General features: G+C 29.4%; 1 protein-coding gene and 1 long non-coding RNA gene across 3 annotated transcripts in view; one reads left to right on the top strand and one right to left on the bottom strand.

The window, feature by feature from the left end:
* Positions 1–24,929, top strand: part of LOC116773868 (fibroblast growth factor 3) — a 92,244-nt gene that overhangs the window by 41,557 nt on the left and 25,758 nt on the right. The window lies entirely within an intron of this gene.
* LOC133319428 (uncharacterized) lies at positions 12,649–14,382 on the bottom strand. Its single transcript, XR_009753039.1, has 2 exons — positions 14,324–14,382; positions 12,649–12,811 (listed from the first exon to the last, which is right to left on the bottom strand). It is a non-coding gene; the product is annotated as an uncharacterized LOC133319428 (long non-coding RNA).

The raw sequence follows: 24,929 nt of genomic DNA, 5'->3' as shown, positions 1-24,929 counted from the left end.
CAGGTGAAAACGGAATAATATTGATTTTAGTCTTCGTTTGAGAAAAATCCTCATTGGCATGCCGGTTAAAAACAGATTATAAATAATTTTTATATAAAGAATCCGTTAAAGTCGTTAAATTTATCAGATTATAAGTAAAAATTTACGCTTATTGTATTACGTTCTGTATTATCTAGTATTTTAACTACGATAAAATTTACAAAATATATTAGGAAAGGATGTGTATACACAGATATTAACATAAAATTTTAATTAAAATTAAAACTCCTACAGAGAAACAGCACAAGGACAGTAAGAAAAATAACAAAAAAATGACTATTATAATAATTGTAATTTAATAGGCCTTTGATATAATTTGTTTATAAAAAGTATAAGTTAATGAATCATTTACGATGTTAATTAAAACCCCATACAAATATGTAATCACATTGATTTATGGCATCTAGTTTGATAGTTTATAGTTAGAGCGCACGCGATGTATAATCTGTGCACTTCATTGAATTAAAAAAATGGCGGCCTCATGTCACTTGTAAAGGAATCGTCTAGAAAATTTCAATTTTTCATTATTAACCTGTACCATTATAGTTGGTATCATCGTGAGTAGATATTTAAAATGAAACTAATTATGTTTTTTTATGTTATACCGAGCTGATTCATTGTTATATTTTTTACATTTTGTCGAAATTTCGATAACTTTACAGCTAAAATCATTGACGAGACGAAAGTGTCTATCAGACAGACATGTGAAACATCTGTGTCGTTATTATATGGTTATAAGAACTAGTTATGTTTTTTTTAATAAATGTTAATTTTCCGATGACAGTTAAATTGAAACAATCCACCTGGTTTGTAGTTATGGTTCCAGGAAGACTAAGTGTTTATCAAATGTTAACACAACTATAAATAAGATGGTCCTAAATTAAACGAGTTCATTGAACCCGCAGCGATTGTTGCATGATTAGTGTAATGTTTATTGTTAATTTGATTGATTTTAAACAGAATGCCCGTCTGTTAAAGAATGAAAAAATTTTTTTTTTTTCTTAAAAAATTTAGTTACTATAGATATGTAATCATGATTTTTTATTATATGTACTCTATATACAAATATATAAAAAATAAATCTGTTTTTATAATATACCCAATATATAAAGTAAGATTTAAGTACCATGAATGTAGTAACCAATGATATTTTTAAATATATACGTACATAGTAATTAATGTTCACATATATAATGCATAACTTTTTGTACATGAATCTATATATAGAATTATTTTAAAAATTATTATATATAAACATTTCAAAATAAAACAGCCGCTCAGCTTCTCAATAAGGATTTAAAAGAAACTTTTGATTCCGATAAGAAAATGTTAATGTACAAGTGAATTTTCTATTAATTCGCAATTATAAAAGCCTTTTAGTATACAAATGTATTATTTCAAGTAAAATTTTTATCAAATATATCATGCAGCCAGAGTCAGGGCGAGTTCTAAGCGTTTTTATATCCCCGTAGCCATTTATCAGTTATCGGTTTTTAGCAATAAAATAGTAATGGGATGCTCCTGATAAATAGTCTCTGAGTCGATCTTATTCGGGAGTCGTAAAAAATTTATGCCCCCGTCAGTTAAGGGCCGCTAACAAAAGTGCCGGCTGATAGCTCTGGTTTTTTTATATATTTATTTTTTTAATTAAAAAACAAAAGGTTTTATATTAGGTTAAATGTTTATTAAAAAGGTTTTATATGAAGTTACTAAAAAAAAACACTTGTATTCTCATATAATTTTTGCGAAAATTTGAAAAAAGAATGTCTTTATTTGTTAAATTTATTATTAATATGTACCGTTACTACCATTACGTTTGTGCATACATTTCCTTGCTTCCAACACACGTGTGTTGTAGGTTTTCTATTACCAAGTGAATTTCACGTAACATCCGTAGTAAGGACTTACAATTTCTGTTTGATAATGAAGTAATGATTATCGTTTAGTAATAAAATTATTCGGTGCTATCATCGACTCCGATTTATGTGAGGTTGATTGACTTTTAACGATCCCCGATGTTTCATAGCCGCTTAAATGTTTGTCACTCGGGCCTTTAGACATTTAATTGGCGAATTATCTTAACTTAAGTCGTAATTTACTAATTTTATGTCCGTGTATTTATCCTGACGATGCGCTTTGATCGGCACGCTTAGTACAAGTCTGTGATCACTGTACATACGAACCGTCTCTCGTTTCTGATGCAGTAACATACGTTAATACTATAATATGAATATACTTGCGAATGAAAATCTATTAACGGTCCGTATTTAGTGTGACGACGCAGACTAATGGTAAGACGAAAGTTGGAGAAAATATCAGTCCTGAGTTGTAGTAGTGTGGTAGAGGACATGGGATTCTATATTTTTGACGTGTTATTTACAAATTTTCTAATATAAAAGTATTTATTTGTATGATTTATTTTCTAAAAGATAGATAAGTTTATTTAAATGTGTAGAATGCGTAAAAATCAGCTAATAATTATTTATAACATTATAAAAATGAAGATGGCGATTTTTTCAGTTGGTTTATTTAAATAATTCCAGCAGCTGTTGTTAGCTTTACTGTGTACATTATAAAATAATTCTCTTATTATTATTTATATTTGTTTTTATATAAATTAAATAAAAATATACGTTTGTATGTAGGGTAATCAGATCTAAGAATTTCGCGAGTATTGGTTTAAATGAAACTTATATTTTCGGATTTATCACAATGGACAAATATTATGAATGAGGTAGAAATTTTGTTTGAACCGATTTTATTTATTCAACCGAAAATTGTATCTGAAAGTAATTTCAATTTAATTCAAACCACAAAGATTTCCGTTTATACCATATATATAGCCTAATGTCGTTTGTTAATATATATATATATATATATATATATATATATATATATATATATATATATAACTAAGTGTTTTCCTAGAAAATATTTGACTACTTCGTTATAACTTACAATATTTGATTAATTTGTACGCCCAAATACGGAACACACGGAAGCTATTAGGGATTTAAGGTTTTGTAATGATGATAAGGGAATCCTAATTCCTCTCGGGCTTCCGCTATCACAACCATAAACAAGCCACGCGTCTGCCTCAACTCTCACCAAACAAACACATGTTATCAAGCAAGCTGACATTTATAAACAAAACTTACTGTGGAAGTCAAAAATGTACTTTTATTGTCTATCATAATATGATTTCAATTGAAATAATGGTCATGAACAAAGATGTTTATTTGACTTTTTATTATAATAAATAAAGAAGCTCATTTGATTACATTTTAGTCCTAAAATAAAATATTCAAATCACAGCACTGTTTAAGTTAATCGTGATAAAAAAAAGTAAGTAGCAACAGAGGCCCCTTAAATAAATCATGAACGAAATTTACAAATCGATTTTAAATTATAACTCCCGGCGGTATCGATATGCGCATAATAAATGAGAATTTACATAATAAAAATGATTAGTATCGATGTTTGAACAAACTAAATGTATAATTTGGTTTTATTTTTTTCTTCAACATATCGGTAATGAGTATAACAAAAAATTCAAATACCAATAAGATTGTCGAAGATTTTGGCGGGAAATTAAACGGGAAGAATGTGTCAAACCATTTGACACCAGCATGGAGGTTTCATATGATTTTTTTTTAAATATATTTTCATATATACAAAGAATGTACAGACATTAATTCCAGTATGGCTCTATCGAATCCCACATAGCGAGTAAATCACACCAAAGGACATGATCCAAACGGAGTATCCCTGAATTCCTGCTCGTAAATTGGGTCGATATAAATCTGTATTTATTCATATAATTATAAAAACCCACGTTCCACTGGGTGGCCGTTACATATTTCACTCATACTGTTATGTTTGTTTAAATAATGTAACATTAATGAATAACTTCAGTGTCGTGTTAGCGTTGTGCAACCGCCATTAACGTTTATACGGAGGATACAATATGAGGATTACTATTTTATAATTAAACTTAATAAAAGGCGAGGTAGAACAAATAACTATTTTATGTATAAAGTTAAATTTTTTGATAGATACATTTTTATTTATTATATTATTTACCTTTGTTTTTCTGGATTTCTTTCACTTGTATATAAGAGTAAGAGTGTAACAAACAGACAAATTGATTTTCGCATCAACGATATTACAAGGTAGTATTTTAATTGAGTAATAATCATTAAATAATGAGAGAGTCTTGTCCGATTTACAAATAAACACTATTATTTGTATTAGGTACAATTTATTGTTTTTAGATTGAAGCTGCTATATAAAGAAATATTAAGCGATAGTACAATAATTTCAAAGGCTGTGTATTAAAATTGAAGCCAAATAAGATTATTAAGCCTAGTACACATCATCACGCTCATACGAAGCTGTTCCCGTCATTCATTGTACACCTACGTTTATACTATAAAATGACTAGATTAAGAATATAAAACTTTTATACCGTACGTAGTTATTCGAACCTGTGGTAAACATTGAGACTATAACCTTAATTTAAAAATATCTAAATTTTAATATTCTCAAATAAATATTGATGAGTATTCCAAAGTTAATTTGCCTCGTCTTTTGTTATCACCAAATTAACTGTATCTTTGTACCTACACATCATTATTAATCTTATAACTTTAGCTTTTATTGAATTAGACTTATTTAATCATAACGTATTTAATCTTCCTCTGGTTAGCTAAAAATATATATGGAGTTTTATAAAATTTGTAATAAATTTCGTCGTTTATATAGTAATAAATGTTGTATGTCGGGAGTATGTAATTTTGAAAATAATAAAATACGCGTTGTATTCCGAAAAATATCAGTATCATTAAAATGAATACTCTCGAAGTCTGAGATCTCGTTAAATAAATGTTGTTACTTATAATATTATTTATGTTAAATAAATATAAGCTCGGGTCAGCGCTGTTCCTTCGAGGATCGTATCATAGTTCGAGTGACCACAGATCGGAAAATACTTTGGATATTTAACGTAACTTATAAAATATCGTAAATTATCTGTAACGGTATTCAGCATTGAATGCGTTCCGTTATTTTAAATATTTCTAATGCTTTCGTTTTAAATTAATTTCAAGTTCTTTGTCTGTACATACATATATCATTCTGAATTATTTCATTAATATTATTATGTTTATTGTTATAGAACTGGTTGAGGCTTTAATTTGTTTTTTTTTTTTGTTAAACGTCACTATTCCAGTGATTTCCATTCGTTACCACTGCTATGTTTAGTTTACGCACATTGACTGAGCTAAATAATGTAGGAAAGTTATTCCTTAATAAAAAGTTTTCTTAATAAGAATTTTATTATCTACTCTTAGTGACCGATAGTGTCAATGGTTTGCACTGAAAAACTAACTTGTTCGAAATTTAAAACACGCAGTTTACACTCGCAAAGCTAATATTATAAAACAAACATGTTTCAATGAAATTATTAAATTAGTATGTTCTGTACGAAATGAGACGGCCAGAGACAAAACCAGGCGGCTAAGTAGAGGTGATTCGAGAAGACTCTGTAATAATCTGAGGGCATTCCGCATAAGTAATTTTTGGTAATCGTGAATAAAATTACACGGCTCGTGCATTTTGTTTGATGTTGCATCCATTTGGCTCACGTGTCTGATGTCTTCATCTCGGGTAATCACCGACCCACGTATCAACAGTTATCACCGCTCGAGGCGGCTCTTGTTTGGAACCAAAATTCACTTGTTATTTCGTATTTCTTTCTTTTTCTAATTCAGTTCTCGCTGTTTTTGTTTCTTCTTTCTGCTCTCTTGTTGTATTATCGCAATCATCTCGTGCGTTCAAAAATCTGTTTAATATTACATTGCGATTATATAAGTTACGTACAAAAGATATTTTATTTAGTTTTTCTACATTCTTTTGCTTGATATTTATTGTTAAATTTAATAGTTGTGGCTTCAATCCTCTTGTGAGTAAATTTTTACGTTGTCAATACTTTATATGTTGCTACGAACATATCACTTGTGTTTTTACCCGGTCGTAAATTTCATTAGCAGAGTGATCAAGTTGCTTTAATACGTAGTTGAACGGGACAGTTTCAATTACTTCTCAATAGTAAATATTTTGAATACCAACTAATGTACGCATTATAAATATTAATTACGTACGTATATAAAATGTTATCAACGTATTTTGTTTTTTTGCTTTATTTGAATAGAAATCTTAACGTAAAAGTTAGTTTCTGAAACATAAAAACTAACAGTTGGTAGGTTCGTCATAATAAATTTGTTTAAGTCACGATCGTCTCGAAGTAGATAAACGTTGAAACTACGTCGTTTCATGCAAACGTGTACTAAGGATAAACGTTATTTATTCTTAGTTACGATGTCGTCTGAAAAATATTATATTTTGTTAGTAAAAATCGCTTTATTTATATTTCTGAACTTATTACAATAATGTCATAATATTTGTATGACCTTAAATTAGAATTTGGAGCAGAGATGTACCACATACTGTCCCTTGAAAAATCTAAACAACGAATCATTCCATACGATTCTAAACCCTATGATGTAGGAGCAGAGTTTAAATTCATGTTATAAATATAGCAAAGGCGAACCGCTTGCTAAGTTACTGACATATTGCTTGCCCTTTGACAGCAATTAACATCACTCCTACCGTGACACGGAGACAATTTCGCTTTACATTACATTGACAGCAATCGACGGACGTTAAAATATTTATAAACGTGCAAACTTTCTAAACACGCAATGTACATTGGGCAGTTTAAATGTATAGCTGTTTGATTATTGACGAATAGTTTGGTATCGGCGATGTTGGCAAATAAGCTTTGAGATTATTGTGGGATGTTTTACGTTATTATTAAATATTTTATCATGCTAATAAAGCGTTCATTCTCGTTTTGTTACAACGGGGTCAGAGTTCAAAGGTACGATTACGTCTGAAGCCCGAAATTGTTGAGTAGCAGAAATTTTGGCAGTGCAACAACCCCTTTTAATGAGACCCTTTGTATTTATGTAACACATATTTATACAGGGTGAGAGAAATAAAAACTATTATAATGCAAATATCTCTTAAAGGAATGTTCCTGTTATTGTATTAATCTAACTTTAAAGTAATGGTTAAAACTTAAAAACCAACTAATATATAACTGGAACTATTTGTGAGTTATGTTTTGTGTGAACACTCTGTATAAACAGTGAACGAGTCAATACTGATAAAATATTCAATTACACGGTCAAGAACTTTCACAGTGTCTCATATAATTGCCGCCATTTTGATGTAAGAGTTGTGTCACAGGGATATAAATATGTCATGACACAAATATCGGTTTAGTAAATATTTGACGCAATAGTAATTTAAATAAATATAAATTGATTACGTTAGTTTCGTTGTGATATTTTATTTATCCTTTTTTTTTTCTTTTGTATTCCAAACAATTTCTTTTGAACTGAAGTTATGTATCTGGCATAAATACACAAAAGTTTTGCTAAATATATATAATTATATTTTAAATAAATATCTGTAATTCAATACAATGAAAAAAATCTAGAATACATCCTAGAACTAGATTTTAGTTGTCAGATAAGCTTTCCCTTGGTTAGATGACATAGGCTGTTCTAAAGTAACGCTAGCCTTCATTCAGTATTGGATTACCTGTCCACATTGACGAGAGACAGCGGATTGACTGGTTCATATTAAAAATATATAACAAATTTTCTTTATATTTTGATTTCTGTCAAAGAAGTTTTTCCAAAAGCTAAATTCAGATTACTATCATTTGAATGTCTACGGAAGTTCATAAAAGGTATCTTAAATAAAAATCCAGTAGACTCACTACAAGTCTTTGTTCATTGGAACATTATAATAATTTAGGTTATTGAATGAGCAACGCGAAACGCTGCGTATGTAGTGTGTATACGAAAAGTTATGGTAAAATTTCTGAAGTAGTTAAATATATGGAGCAGTTTTGTAAACCGCTCTCCCCCTCAATACACGCCGCACCTCTGTAACACAAAACGATGTGCGTCCCATCAAAGTTTGCTTTCTTTTCCCTTTTCTTGTTTCTTAAAACACATCGCTGTAAGAAACCTCACGACTGAACCTATTCGACTTTTTATTAACATTATTTGACGATACCATAAAACATTATTCCTTTATTTTGAATATACATATATATGTATATATATATATATATATATATATATATAATTTGTTGACCGACTTTTTTTATTTCGTTTACATGGCTAACATACAGAATTTAAAGGAAAAATATTCTTAGTACGAATCAAAGTATACTGAAATAGAATTTTGGAACATTTCGTTTGTCCATTAATAACCGTATCTTAGGTCTTACTCCATGTTTCTATCGTCACACTAAATACTGTGCGTTTATAGTTCTTTATAGATAAATGTTCATAATGGAAATGCTCCGTACATACGGACGAAACCTAACGTGTGAAACTTTTAGTAATGGTATCTATATATTAGCGTTTTCGAGCCTCGTCGAGAACGTTTATACTATTCGTATTAAGTTCGCAAAAGACACTCATAAAGAGATATTTAAAAGAAGTTATTCGCTCTCGCTTATATACACGAAGTCATTTTAATAAGTACTACCTATATTTAAAATAACAAATGCTTACTTCTATACATGATTGCGCCATAAAATTACCATGAATACACAATATCACAATAGTTTCTTCCTTGGCTCCCGTAACGTCCCACGAGACCCCGACAAGCGAAGTGCGTGTCAGGAACGCCCCTTATTAATGCAATAACCGAAGGAAATGTTAGAGAAACTTTTATATTATAAGATATTTTATGCGGAATGTTTGACGATTAATTGAAAAAAGGTCTTCTTAATAGTTAAGCTTACTTTAAACTAACACATTGATTCTCGATAACCGCCTCCAAGTCCATTGTCCAAGGACTGTTCCTAGCATTATATATATATATGACAAAAATGTACATTTAACGATGCCTCTATATATTTATTTAAACACAATGCGATTATATTATCTAATATTTACGTAAAACTGCTAATCTAATACGCATCAATAAAATGCCAAAATCATGCGTCGGAAACGCATTGCGTCAGAACGGGTTCAATGACCGCTTATCAGTTGCAGTTTAATGTGTTCTTTATTAAATTACTATCTATAAAGAAACTGATTTTTTTTTGTAAATAATTGATATATTTTAAAGGGACCATTAAAATGAATGGCGGGTCACGCTGTTATCACAACCTTTGGCGTGTTATCGTCTTGTGTATTTTCTTTCTATCTTATCGATGCATTTCGCATGTCTATCATAATGTAACCTAATTTTAAATAATGTCTACATCCGCTCTCTCATATTCCGTTTTTAAAAGGATATAAGTTTCATCGTTTTGTTGAGCGTGATAGCTCAGTAGTCAAACTGACTGCATGTCACGATAGTCCCAGGTTCGAATAATGCTATATCGATGAATTTGTTACTTTACTATTCATCAACTTCACCTCTGATTTCTTTTTATTTAAATTTTATGAAAATATCTGTGTATTTATTTAAAAAAACGTGTATGAGACATACTTCTTTTTTCCTTTTTTTGTTTTAAAACTTAGATATTTTAATGTTTAGTAAAATATAAAAACATTTATATTTTTTGAAACATATATATGTATTAATAATATTAATTTATTATTATTCAACTTTTAATTAACAAATTGTTAACTGTGTTTCAGGTAAGTTGAATTATTTTACATCAATTCGTAAGTATGAAGACACCTCATGCATTAGTTAGGGGCCCCTTAAACCTACACCTGGGTCGCAAGTCCCAGGCACTATTGAAGCTCCTCTCCCTGCAACGATGGACCTGGCAACCTCACGGTGAATCCATTAAATGCCGAGAGGTTTCGTCTCTTATCTATTTCCTAATAGTAACAATTGTAGAACATAATATGATATATTGTAAGTAAGATAATAAATTATTTAGATAGCACCTGAGAAGTCAGTCTGTTATTGAAATCGAATGATATAAAACTAGCTGTTTAGGTCAATAAAATACCTAATAGAAATAAAAATTTTCGTCTCAGTACGCTAAGCGTTTTCACGGTCAATTTGTACACAAGAAATCCAAGGATTGTCATTTAGAATTAATCATGAACAGATCTATTGGTTACGTAAAGTACCTTGAAAAGTCGTTTTTTGCCGTCCAATACCGGTTCAACAATTGTCATCATAATTCCCCTAATACTACATTTTATATCTCACGTAATGAGCTCTAATGTTTGTGTAAATGTTAGTAATTTATATGAAATAGTTGCAGTAAAAATCAGAGCTTGCGACGCCATGAATAGTTTAAATATTATTGCAAGAGACTTTATGGCTATTTACATCGTAAAGTCCGAACTGTAAAGATTATAAATCACCTGCAGGACTTAGGATGAATGTTATATTTTTTTTTCATATATTAACTTTTTATAAAACGTCAATGTCAAATTATAATTTGATAGTGACTTTTTTTTTAACAAGTGACAGACTTATTTAATGTTAGCAACAGCTTACATTCTTGAATCCTGACATCTATATCAATTTTTACAATAATTTACTATCAGACCTTTAATTGGAATTACATGGATTATCGTTGTTTTTTATACTTTTCATATTTTCTAGAATAGTCAATTTTATAATTAAACTTTTCCTTGACTCTAATAAAACCCATGATGTTCTTGTACATAAAGAACATATTATTGGCTTCCCTAATAAATACTTTTAATATTTTACATCCATAAAGTGGCCACCTAATAAAAACAACGAATATATCCGCAACATAAAAACAAGATTTGACATAAATTATCTAAATTATGACACACAATAAAAAACATATTTAAAACGTTAAATGTATTGTCATATAATACACATTATATTCGCATTTTATAGTTAACCCCACGCACTTAATGTGGTTAAGTTAAAAAATTATATAATAATATTGATTCGCCTTAAAAATATCTAATAAGACTAATAAACAGATACCTTATTCGTATCAAAGGATAGGATATTGCGGGACAACTTCAAACTTCAAAGAGACAAAAATATCAGATTAAGGAAAAGGTTTTACGACTTTTCTTATAAGACGCAAATCATACAAAGAATTACAATATTAATATAATTGTATCAAAACGGAAACATCTCAATTAATGAAAACTATATACAATTTACATAACGATCAATTTTTATCACGCAATGAATTAATATAAACAATAAAACACGCGGCCGTATCAGAAGTGAAACCTCCTTATTCATGGCGGAACGCGCTCACTTTTTAATTACAGATAATAAATAATGATCAGAAATTCTAATGCCCAACGGCCGGCGCGTGACACAGCATTGTGTACGTGATTTGAATAGCATCCACATCTGTCAATAGTGATGTAACAGTGACTGTTATTTACCGATTTTTAATTCACGTTGTCGGTTTTTTATTTCATTTATAAAAAAAAAAATGTTCGGTTTTAAACGGAAATAATGTCAATGGAAAAAAATTTAATGTGGAATTGAATGAGTGCTAATGTCTTGGAATTCTTTATTCGTCCCACGCATGAAATGTTATAAGGATTTTATTTATATAGTGGCGCGGAAATTATAATAGAATGTATAATTTGGCCATCGGTAGGTACGTCGTAATCTATAAATTACCGTGTGGACCACACGTGATACAAATTGAATATGGAAACAGACTTATCATTTAGGCAGTAATCATAATATAAGTTGGAATATAACAAGATATTGAAAACTAACTGCCCTGTATACTTTATTCAAGGAATATTCGAATTAAAAAGTCAACGAACCATTCTATATATAAGAGAGTAATCTGCTGAATGCTTGTTATAATTTTTCTTAATATTCCACATCTAGTGCTGGCCTCTCGCCAAACAGACGAACTTATAGAATAGTAAATAATAGTAATGTTCAAGGTCTCCCACGGCTGGCCATGAGAACGTCTAAAAGAATTATAATAAAAATATAATTTATTGATTTCTTTATATATATGAAGATTTTTTTTAAATATTTTTCCTCGTTCTTGTGATGATGTCCGATTGATAAGATAACATCAAACAGGTGGTTGGCTTTTCGAGGACGTTAGAAATTTGCTCCTAATTTATTTATTAGAACATGTTCTTGTATTTTTAATAAATCGACTTATGTAAATGATGTCAAATCTCAATACAATTGTACATTAGTACTATTAATATTACACTCGTCAAAGCTTATATACAGATCTATATATGTATTTTTCGGAATCTAAGTTGTCCCTACTAAAATTTTGATAAGATTTCACGATGATGCTGAATATCTAAAATCATCACATCTTGTATCTGCAACCGAAAATATCGAAATGTCAAACTGAAATGAATATTAATGATTAATTATTAATTACTTTTCAGTTTTATATAAAACTATTTAATTGTGGTATCATACATACATACAAAAATAAACAAACGTACAGTTCTAAAAAATAAATCAATTCTATGACTATACATTAGTTAGTTAGTACTATACATTAACATGTTTTGTTGGACATGGAATGTATAGAGTGGATTTGATACTAAATAATTTTGGTCTAATTTCCTTAGTATTTATTTAGTGAAAGGACTTTTTGTTGAATGTCACACGATTATCCTCGTTCATTGCAATATATGTTTCATTGATTCAGTGAACTGGGATGTGGTAATGTACTGGTGGCGCCATCTTAACCGCAACCGTAACTCACAGGAATCTGAATACAAGGAGAATCCATGGTAAATTATTATTAATTCAATTTTATATTGATTTTTTATTTGATTTCATTTATTTATATGATTCACTGAAATTAATTTAACGTTATTTCAATACAGCAAAATAGCTCAGATACAGATAATTTATGAAACAATTTACCGATATTTTCAGATTCACATCCTGACCTTGTTGAAGAATTTTATATTCTATATTAACTTTCGATTTTAATTACAATAAAATAAAATATTTTAATATAATATTTTGTATCAAGTAATTAACTCCACGGTTCAGGTGAAAAGAGTTGGCATTAATTCTTATATTTTTCGACACGACCGTAAAACTATTAATGACTTTTAAATAATATTAAATATGCATTTACATTTTGATAATTTTTTTGTGAAATTGAAAGAATTATTGTTAATTTAAATGTTCAGTTCATGAACCATTCATTATAAAAATAAAAGTCAAAATATTTTTAAACTAACTCGACTCGACTACCGGCAGTGTCCTCGCATGACCTCTCGTACTTAACCACAATTCTCTGACCTCGAATCTATTTACCGAATAACTTGGAGAATTAAACATATAATATATAAGAAAAAGTATGTTATATACAATAATTACATAGAAATATTAATTCTGCAATTAAATTTATTTTATTGTATATATATTATAAAACACGTAGACAGCGTATAATGTTTGTCGCGTCAGTGTAATAAAAAACAATTTGTCACGAGCCGTTGCTAGAATTCATAAATATTAATATAATGTTCGTTAAACAAACAAACATACTTCTGAAACATTTTTTTATACATATATACATTCACAAAGTTATAATTTTACATATACAATGCAAGAATAATTTTTATTTTATATTACTTTCATTTGATTAGTATACCAAGCTATGTTTATAATACACTCGTAACACACAAACGTACTGACATGTCTATTACATATAAATAACGTTTTATTATTTATATACAAGATCGTTTAGATTGATAATTATCTTTATGTTATAATATTTTCAATTCAACATTTATAGGTAACAAATATGTTTGTTTTGAATGATCGTCTACTGTAGGACTTCCTGGATGTGATACATCAGGTAAACATATCACTTATTGTGAGTAACTATTGGTGACTAGCTGAAGTATTCTTAGCAAAAACATATTTACTACAAGTCTGCATCGATCACAATACAGACAGCGTCTTGCTTTTCATTTAATAACCTACATCGTAACTCATGTTACGAGATTGATAATATAAACTGATAACGCAACGTTTATAGTGTGACGACGCTAACATGCAGTAAGTTAAAAGACATCAAATACGTAAAGTTATCAGTTCACAATATACGTGGATACCATCAGTTTATTTCGACGATATAAACTCGTGCTAAGGAAACAGTTAAGTTACTGTGAGATGCTGCTAAGATAGTTTTTGTAAAAACATATACAATGATAAAAACAATTAGAAATGATCAAAATAATCGAATACAAAATACTTAACATACCTTTACAATATTCATTAATAAAATCTTAAATTGAATAAACTTACGTCCTTATAAAGAAAAAGTATTTTTACAATACCTTACCTGTCATATAAATGACTTATATATAGCAGTCAGCAGTAAACACGTGCCAATAATTTTATGTTATTTATTAATTAAAGATATATCGTAAGTAATATAAAGATAAATCCTATTTGTACATACACGATAACATGTATACCTTAGTACGAATAATATTTGACTATTACTTGCAGAATACTTTCAAACTGTCTGTATTTATGTACGAGAATAAAACAAACTAATGATTATAATCATTAGTTAGTGTCATAAAGAGTTTTTAATATTAAGTTGATAATATAGAGGGTATATATGGTTTATTTTAAAATTAATTTAATCTAAAGTCAATATAATAAAATTAAAGTTACGTGTAATAACAATTAGTTTGATTACTATTAAATAACAACACAGACCTATTACATACACAACGCCATATAAGGAAGCAACTCTGAACATATAAGGTGATACGGCGCCTGCGCAAGCCTAGCGAGACGATTACTTTGTATATATTATAATAAATTCATGCGAATTTTATTTTATTTTATTACTGCTTCATTTAAATGTATATATTTTATTTTTATAACAATATGTATTACAATTTAGAGAACACAATGAAATATTAAACTAACGAAATTAACATAAAATTTTATGCTGTTGTAAGTTTCCAATATCAACCAATCACCTCGCAAGGAAAATCTAAACAGGAACTGATAAAACTATTTCAATAAAATCAAGCGATATCATGAAATTAAGACGTTTTAATTATAAAGCTCGAATCAAACGGGTTCCATTTGACAGGTGCAATAACATTGGTAAGCGTAAATCGCTGAATCCTCTCACGAGAGCGCGCTTGATAGAGAACTTACCTCACACTCATCCGATGTAATCCATTGATAACTTGCAACACGTATGCAAAATTATTTATTTAATACACTACCTAAATACAGCGTGGGAAACTAAAATATATTGTAATACTTAATATGTTATACATGTGTTACAATTAGCGGATTAATCTCTTTGGATTAATTTCACGGTTCGTTGCTAATTTGAAAAAAAAAAATGAAAAATTTTAATTAAACAATCTGTCAGTTGAATTTGACAGCACGGGTTTCGTTAAACTGAATTCTCGACAGAACATATTTGTAACTAAGACATTTACGTTCAGAAATATGAAAATATAAAGATTAATTCTTTAAATGGCGATTCTAATTATTCTAATTACTATTAATGATAACAGATGTAGCGAACAAAACTTTATAATCTGTATTAAGGCGAACGAGTTCTGGCCTGTTGTGGTTATTCGCGTGTTGTAATCAGGTATTACTGGACAAAAAGTGATGGGATGAAGACGTCACGGTAGATAGCCACCGAGGATGACTGTCGGCTGTCGGATCATGAGATTAGTGAGCTTTTTATGACGCCCGATGATGAGCGCCAACACATGAACGGAAATGATCAAAATATATAAATAAATCGAACATATAAATTATTTTAGTATATTAAAACTGTAGACAGTAATTTTTTTAATCATGACACCGGGATTTTCGAGACGAAGATTAAAAAAAAAAAAATTTTTTTCTCAACAATCCGAGTACTTGGTTCAAATAGTTCATCCAGTTAGAATATTATTATAATAATTATCTATATATCGTTGTGTTTACTGTCTTGTTAGCATAATTAATGGACATTACACGTCCGTGGATGTCGCCTTTTATTTATAATAACAGCGCGGATATATTATCATAGACTATAAAATCACCATAACCGACGTATAATATTCAGTTTGACAGAGCGTTGTTGTGCAAATGATACAATAATTACTTCATTACAATGTTTAATAAAATTATAAAAAACTAATGACCATCGCGATCCCGTTTGGTGCAATTTGAAAGGGCGAGCGGATTTTCAACAATTGAAAATAATCAATTTATGTTCTGTTGAAACGCTTTAGATCTTATATTATAAAAATAGAAACGTGGAAGTAGATTAACGGTAATTAAGACTTCAGACTAACGTGTCTTTGACTAATTACTTGCATAATATTTTAATCGATTTGTTTGCGAATAACATTCATACATATAAAATTGTTTATTATAAATCGAAAAATGAATAAAACAAAGGTGAATTATATTTTATTTTATACTATCGATCTTATTTTGATTATTCCTATACAATAAAATGCTTAAAACCTCACATTCCTAAAAGTTCCTCAATAAATTAAGGTTCCAATCAATGTCCGTCTGTCATTCGCAATTAGATCCCGACACATGACATCACACGCGAGCATATGTAGATAAGAAAACATTGTGATTTCAAACAGTACACGATGTATAAAGTAATTCAATTTAAATAATAAATTCATTACATTCATCTGTACTAACCTTAAATTATAGCGTTATCTGTATGTAAGCCTAACAATACATTTCATCGAAACTTCAATTTGACAGTTTAACTTTTTTATTTAAACCATCCTTGCATTACATCATTCAGCCGTTTTCAATTAATTATAAATTTAATTTTCCTTAAAAACTTCGACGATATATATATAGGACTTCTAAGAAAAATAGCATATATTTTTTGTTTCGTAACAATGTTTACAGTTTTAACTCCACAATTTCCGCCATATTGTCATAGAAAACATATTGCAATATGCCATCCCGTTCTCATTCGATACAAACAACACGCGAGTAAAGGAGATCGCGAATAATTTTATTAAAATGTATAACCAACTAATGTTTATTCATGGTTTTATTATAAATGTCAAAAAAAATCGTATATAAATCAGGCGCCAATGATAATAGAGGTATGCGTTGAATTGCTAATGCATACAGTTATTTATAACAAATGTATAGTAGTTTATTTTATATATCTTTGTATATCCGGGATAATCTTTTAATTAAAGTAACATGTTTCAAATTGTTTTCTTGTTAAAATGAATTGACCAGGATTCAGGATTTCAAGTTGTCACGTCAAAGTAACCGCCATTTTGTATATTCGGCCATTTTGTTAAATCGCGTGCGTACATTACAAAGTAATGCTTAGATTCTATAGTTTCATCCTACTATAATATTATGAATGCCAATGTTTGTAAAGCTGGACGAATGGATGGATGGATGGATTTTTTACACTTTCACTTAAAAACTACTGGATGGAACTTGATGAAACTTCAAAATAATGTAGCTGACATACCAGAATAACATATAGAGACGAAACCTCTCAGCATTCAATGGATTCACTATGCGCGTGCTTTTGTCCATGCGTTGCAGAGAGAGGAGCTTCAATATTGCCTGGGAGTTGGGACTTGCGACCCAGTTGTAGGTTTAAGGGGACCCTATCTAACGCGCGTTAAACGCTCATAATTTATCCCGGTATTCCGCATAGTTTCCGCGGGATCAACGCATAACAATTGTTTTTGTGTATTGTCACATGACAGACTATAGATTGTTTTGACACAATTTATAAATTTCTCTGTGAGCGCAACTTTGATATCACGCAGACGAAGTTGTGGGCAAGAAGTAGTAGTACAAAAAACAATTTAAAGCTATCTTATAATGCGAATCCCTGGTTCCCACATCTATCTGTTTGAAAACAAATTCAGATCAGAAGATAAGGAAGAGTTTCTTCTCGATTTATACTTGGTTCGCATGCAAGGTTATTTATGCCGGAACACGTGTGTCCGGGATATGTGGGAGATAGTGTTTGATTGCATGCACGTGTGTGCGTGTGTAATTACGACGGAGTTTTGCATGTGTGTTTGTATGTGTGATCTGATGTTGAATGTGTTTTGAAAATTTTACGTATATTAGATTAAAGCCAATGTGTTATATAATGCATTTGCCTATTATTGCCTACGTATTATTATTAAATGATTAATATTTAGGTTATTTTTATTATATAAAAATACATATATAAATCGAAATAAATCTAGATTCCGCCTTAAGCAAGCGTGGTGATTAATGCTCTCACCTTCACCACGTGAGAAGGGATCTTTGCTCAGCAGTCGGCACCAACAGGCTGATAATGATGAAACAAAACATACTCATTATAAAACAAAGAATTGTAAGCCTAAAAGTCAGATTGATTTAAATACTTTTCTCAGAACAATTCAATAAGTACCTACTTATTCACTGCTGACTTAATATAGACGATAGTTAATATGGTTTTAAATGAAAATAAAACAAAGATCTGTTAAAATCTATTAATGTATATATATAAACATGTATTTAGTAGTGAATTTTATTTTTCTGATCACACATACTTACTCAAAGATCATAATTGAACTTGTACTACTAGAAATATTATATTTAATGCTACTTTTGAAATTTTCTGAATATGTATAAGTATGTTGTATTGTACAATAATGAGACGTAATATAAGAATAACTAATTTCTCTCTACTTCGCCTCCGCTCTTTAGATTTATATTTTCAACTAATGCCGCCCGACAGTATATCAACGATCAGCACATACAAACATACTTATATGTAACATCATTTGCATTAACAATGTCAGACGGATTTACAGCGATCTACTAAGTTTGGCTTTAAAATCAATAGCTATATACCTCATTAATTGATCATTAATTAAGTTAATCGATCAGATAATATAGGATAAAGATATTGGTAACATTATTCTATAGTCTCGTATCTATATCGTTAGTTAGCATTCAAATAATTATATATAATTTTACATACAGACAAAGAAATTAATCGACTAATAGAAGGTTTTGGAAGAAAATATTTTCTATCTATGTACGGAAAAAACGTTTTATATAGCAATAAAAATAAAAAAAAATGTTTAAATCTTGTCCTATATAAATAATAGTCTTAGTCTGGTAAGTTAAAGTTATTTCATGTCAAAGAAAGCTTATACATTTAGAGTAATGAAGGCTAGATAATGTCCGCAATTTAATTTACAAGAAAATTCAGTAGGGATTTGTAATTTATCGCCGGTTTCATTGCCCCCGTTACATGTTATTAATATATCGGTACAATTTTGACCTTTAATACGTAGCAATAAACGCTCTATTTGTCTGACATGAATATAACTAATTAATTATACAATGAATACACACTGTAAGCGAAATTAATTTAAATTATTTTCTTAATAATTATAAGATCGTGATTTAGGAACTGTATCTGAGTTGAATATCTGAAGTGAGTTTCTCAATCGGTATACGGAGCTCGCTTTAGACATTAGGCTGGTGAAATTGGCTTTACTGTTAACTTATCGACAGGTAATGAGGATCAGAGAATCATAGACCGTGTAGAGTAATTAAGAGATAAAAGTTTTATTACTTTGTAAGCACGACTCGAGTTTCCAAACGACACGAACTCGTCCAGTAAATTGTAAAATTAAGATAAATCTTTTAAATGAAACTAATATTTGCGGACGTACTATGCGTTTTTTTTTATTATTTTAATCATAGTTTTTCGTCTCGTCTGCCCGTGATCACGGTTGCCGCAAAGTAACCGAAACGTCGGGAGTATGTTTAAAATGATATATAGCGTAAATCCGAAAATATTAGTTTTATTTAAATGAATACCCGAGAAAGTCTTAGATGTTATTAAGAATAATGTGTTAAGTTTTAAATGTAATACTGTTTCTGTTTCAACTTGAATCATATGTTTGAATTTTCCTTGTTCAAGAAGATAATATTTTCAGCATCAATTTGATCAGATAATAGGATCAAAATCCATCCTCATTTACGATACAACAACACTCTTGTATAATGAATACTGTCTATGGAGTCCTATGTTTTAATTAAAATAAAAAATATTATAATTGTATTAGCGTAATATAATATGCACAGACATCTTATCAGATGAATGCCGGGCTTATTGCTGGCAACGGTTCTGAAGTGTCATGCCGTAGACGGACAGACGGACTGTTTATGAATTTTATTGTATACTTCAACGCTATTAAGATGAGAGAATGAGATATACTAGAGGAGACATTACGTACATAGTACAAGCTCTGTTATATATATATAAATAAATATGACATAGGGACACAGATTAACAAATAGGAGGTTTAGGAAAAAAAAGTTTTTTTTTTTCATTCTGTATATATCCAAAAATTTTTATATGAGATTAAATTAGAAATCTAAACATGCCTAAAAACATTTTGCCTTTATTTAAAAAAAGTGTAGTATGTATCTCGCTTGTTATGAATTAAAAACCAAGTTAAAAAACTAATTAACCTAGTTCTGAGTTAAAAATTAACAATTTCATATTAACTGAGCGCATTAAATATATACGTGAATCGTATGTAAATTTTATATTCATAAATGTACTGAGATGCGTGCGTCGAGGCTGTTAAGACGTAATGCAATTTCTATTACCCCTGGCACTGGCTTTCGGTGGCATCGAGATGTCAAAGGCCGCGGAGGTGTTAAGACTATCCTCTATCCACATACAACATAATTAAAGATTTACACGAACTGTTCTCACTGTTACCGCTATTGAGATTTTGGCCTACATTACACTGAATCGAGACGGCAGTTAGCAGAAATTGCGGATAGGTACATTTTACGTATAAAATAATTTAATAAATAAAAGGTAAATATTATTTAACTGACTAAATAAGCTATGTTATGCTTATGACTTAGCGATATATATTACAGATAAGTAAAATAAAACATTTTTTTTTTTTTAATAAAAGCCGAAAAAAGATGATTTTTCTATTAAATAAAATATACACTATCACCTCGAGTGCTCGCTCAATGAACCGAAGTATAGGGATTATGTATATATAAAATAATAAAAATACTCTTAATTTCCTGAAACCTTAGTTTTATTTAAATGCGAACAAATGAAAATCTTATATTACAATAAAAATACATCAATAAGTTACAGTTATGAATGAACGTTGTGCATAAATTGAATCAATAAAACTATAAACTGTCAGTAAATCACTGGCGTGGCGTCCTCGTGTTAAGATCAATTTTGCAAATAGGTTCGCCAATGCGTTGAGTGGTAGCTATTAACGCCCACGACCGCCGCCGGCTCCCCTACCATCAAACTGTACTGTGACATTTATTTAATATAACCTTATATTATACACGGTAACGTCGACTTGTTCGCCGTTTATATACTAATTAAAATATATTTTATTATTGAGACCATATCTGTATAATAATATTAAATTCGGGATAATGAGCAAGCCAGTGATAATTGCTTCGCGTAACTATGGTAATGTTTATAGGTAAGGCTAATGGTTACGTTCAACGGATTACATGTGAGATAGACTAGTAATTAAACGACCAGTCTATCGTTATATATATTTATATATATATTTATATATATATATATATATATATATCTTAATAAATGAATAAAATCATTTTATGTTTATCATAACAGTAAATAATGTTTTGTTTCAAAGTATATATATATGAGAAAAGTAACAGAGAAATAATAAAATTAAAATTAATCGCCTCACTTTGCATTGTTTTAATGAAATTAATTAATTTTCGTTTGGTTTTCCAATACAAAAAAACTCTAAAACTAGATTCAAATATTAATATGAAATATTTTTACGTTACATTACGTTACGTTTCGCAATTCTTTTTTTTCTCAGTATTTTCAGTATAATATATATTAAAATCTTTTTTTTTTTTATATAAGTATATTTTTTTATTTAACCCAATTAGTACGAAGTCACTCACACAGCTGTTTATTTCGGTAAGTTCTGATATAGAACGATCAGTACACCTTGATACTTAAAAAATATTATTAACAAAAATTTAAAGAATGGAAAAATAAACAATAATAAACTTATATAACGTGCTATAAATACCGATAGTTTGAAAGTATGTGCATAAATATAAAGTTAATATCTTGTACATTTCGTTTTATGTATCATTTTCACGTACTAAGGGTAACAACGTTATTATCCGTCAATAAAGTCAAAGGTAAAGATATGAATACAAAAGTGAAATGTTCAGACTTAGCTTAACATAAAATAAATTTAATACGTACGAGCGTTTATGAAGTTTATTAAAGAGGTTTTATGCGTTAATATAAAGACCTAATAAGGCCATCGATAAAAAAAAAAAAACACTGTGATGATACTGTATTAAATATGCGACTAAACGTATCAAGATTTTTCACGCCACGGAAGCGGTGAGAGAAATAATTATAATTAATTACCAGCTAAACGCTCAAAGAGATTTCGGTGATTAATTCAAGCGATAACAGCCTTGGTTTCAGTCGTTACGGTGTTTTTGAAGTTCAGTGTGATTAGTATAAGTTTTTCATCGCAATACTACATACGAAGCGTATCTCGTTTGTCACTCAATAAGCTACTTTGACGAGGTTAAATTGATTTATGAAAAACTCTTAACGTTCCGTTTGTGTGATTTTGAACTTAACGTTGCATTTGACTACATTCACAATAAGAATTTTCGACTATTGTTCAAATGTTATATTAGCAAGTTTATACTTAGGAACGGTTCGTTTGATAGTTTTTAATTAACAAACTATAAATTGTTGGTTTAAAATTAAAGGTTAATAGAGTTATCAGGTGCCTAGGTTCATATATTAAAGCTGTTGTTACATTTAAGAACGGAAATAGGATCGAACAATTATAATGTGTAACTGTTATTTTCTTTGAATAACTTCTTTAACAAGTAGTTTCATATGAGACGAAACCTCTCAGTATTCCATGGATTCACCGTGCGGATGCCGGGTCCATCGGTGCAGGGAGACGAGCTTCAACAGTGCCTGGGACTTGCGACCCAGGTGTAGGTTTAAGGGGACCTTATCTAACGAGCATTAAACGCTCACTTCCATTGTTCAAGCTCCTCTCTCTACTTAACTTTAATTCAGATAGTAAATATGTTGTAAAGGGATTAATTTGAGACGCTCTTCAATGCTGTTCTAAGCTTTTTAATATAAAAAAATATATACAAATCATAATATTATTCAATAAATGTTAAATTATTAATGAAATTTTCACATGAGTGTATAAATAGCGGAAACCTGTTGAATTATTAAGTAAACTGGCAACACTAAAGCTGTCAACTGTAAACAGGTACATGAATCAAAACAAAATGGCCGTCACCTTACCAACTATACAGTTACAATCAATAAAAACCATCGTACAATTTAACACACTGATTCAATTACTGAAACATACAGCTTTATATTATTTTAATTCAATTATTCAACTTAAATGTACGCTTGTTATCTGTCCGTTGAGCTATTTAACTGTAAATTTAATGATTCTTAGAGATTGTCTTCGATTCTGTAAAATTAACATTAAAATTAAATTCAAATCTTCATGACATATTTTTCTCTAGAACTTTCGTGTGACATTATTGAAGCCTAAATATTTTTTTGGATGAGCAAAGAGATTTTAAATCTCGGAAAGCAAAAGAATTAACACAAACAGAGTCGAAGGGATGTATATATTTAATAAACATTTATAAAATTTTATTAAAATTAAAATAAGATTAATATTCTCGATACGTAGTTAAAATAATAAAAAAACGCGTAGTAAAATACGAAAATATTATTTTTATTTAAATGAATAATCGCGAAGGTCTTAGATCTCATTTTACTAAGAGTCCCGCTGGATAACATAAATGTATTCAGATATGAATATCTAGGGTCCGGAGTGTGAGTAATATTCTCGTTTCATGACAACTGCTTGGATGAATGAAAGTGATGGTTAAAGGTCGAGAGGTCACTGAAGAGTTAGAGAAGATTTAATATTAAGGCTATAGTATTGATATTGTACCGACTATATATAAGATGTTTTGTTTAAAAAAATATATAAAGATATATTTGTCAATAATATATACAGCTTTCTTGTGATTTGATTTGCATCTATTAAATTTTAGTGATGTCCATATATCCTTAATATCGATAATAATGTAACGTAAGTGTAACGAATTCAAATTTCCGTTAATATATTCGTATTGAGTTCAAGCTATTTACAATTAGTGTAACAATAACATGTTACATGTTTAATAGCGCTTTCCGCTGAATGAAAACATTAGTGTTGTTCACAGTCGATGGAATTATACATTACTAAATTATCGTAATACAAATAAACGTGAATGTCCTCATCTAACCGTTATGCATAAAGGTCTGAAAGCGTTTTGCATTATTTATCTATGATGCCATTTTCCAAGACAAAATTCTATAGCTGAGATTCTAAACGAATTAATGTAATGGGAATTTGAATTTAGGGTTATACATATAATGGGTGTCGGATGTATTTTATCGATAGTTTCACTTCCCTAGTGTTTAAAAACACGGCTCTATTTATTTTAATATTTCCACTTAGGTGTTTCATTTCACATATTATTGTTTGTTTAAAATAATATGACACGATTATTTTAACTTAAACTCCGTTTAAGTCAAACGTTTGATTACACCAGATGGTTACAAAAACGGAATTAGTACAAAATAATCAATTAAATATAATGATTTCTTGTCAGAATATCTTTAAGCACATATTAATTATTGTAACATATCTTCGACTTCTACACTCACATATATATGTATATATATATATATAAAACAAGGCAATTTTTTTATTGTT

Source organism: Danaus plexippus, chromosome 20 (assembly GCF_018135715.1).
Source record: "Danaus plexippus chromosome 20, MEX_DaPlex, whole genome shotgun sequence".
Lineage (NCBI taxonomy): Eukaryota > Metazoa > Arthropoda > Insecta > Lepidoptera > Nymphalidae > Danaus > Danaus plexippus.
The sequence above is the reverse complement of the archived record's forward strand: the minus strand, read 5'-3'. Positions and strand labels throughout refer to the sequence as shown.